Raw genomic sequence first — 835 nt, forward strand, 5'->3', positions numbered from 1 at the left:
GGGGGACATGGGGTGGCCAGGGGTGCCATGAGAACATGGTGGGGGACAATGGGTGCCCTGAGGACATAGTGGGGGACATGGGGTGGCCAGGGGTGCCATGAGAACATGGTGGGGGACAATGGGTGCCCTGAGGACATAGTGGGGGACATGGGGTGGCCAGGGGGGCCATGAGAACATAGTGGGGGACGCACGGGGTGGCACAGGGTGGCACGTGCCTCACCGGCACCTGCGCTCTGTCCCCAGGCTCAGCAATGGCAGCGAGTGGCTCTTCCACGGCAAGGATGAGGTGAGGGGCAACCAGGAGGGACGTTGGGTGGCTGGTGGGTGGTGGTGGCCGAGGGGACACAGGGAGGGGGCTGGAGATGCCCAGGGGATAGAGGGGGACCAGCAGTGCCCAGGAGGACATCAGGTGGCTAGTGGTGGCCAGAGGATGTGACAGTGGCCAGCAGTGCCCAGGGGGACACAGGGTGGCCAATGGTATCCAGGAGGACAGAGGGTGGCTGGTGGTTCCTAGGGGACACAGCGGGGACTAGCAGTGCCCAGGGGCACACAGGGTGGCCAGTAAGACACGGGGTGGCTGAGATGCCCAGAGGGATGCAGGGGGGACCAGCGGTGCCCAGGGAGGGGACACAGGGTCGTCTGTAGCACCCAGTGGCCATCAGGTTGGCTGGCACTGCCTGTGAGGCCATGGGGTGACCAGGGGTGCCCTGAGAACGTGGTGGGGGACAAGGGGTGCCCAGGGGGAGATGGGGTGGCCAGGGGTGCCATGAGAACATGGTGGGGGATGAGGGGTGCCCAGGGGGACATGAGGTGGCCAGGGGTGCCATGAGGATGT

This window comes from Calidris pugnax, unplaced genomic scaffold, assembly GCF_001431845.1.
Source record: "Calidris pugnax isolate Ruff unplaced genomic scaffold, ASM143184v1 scaffold107, whole genome shotgun sequence".
Classification (NCBI taxonomy): Eukaryota; Metazoa; Chordata; class Aves; order Charadriiformes; family Scolopacidae; genus Calidris; species Calidris pugnax.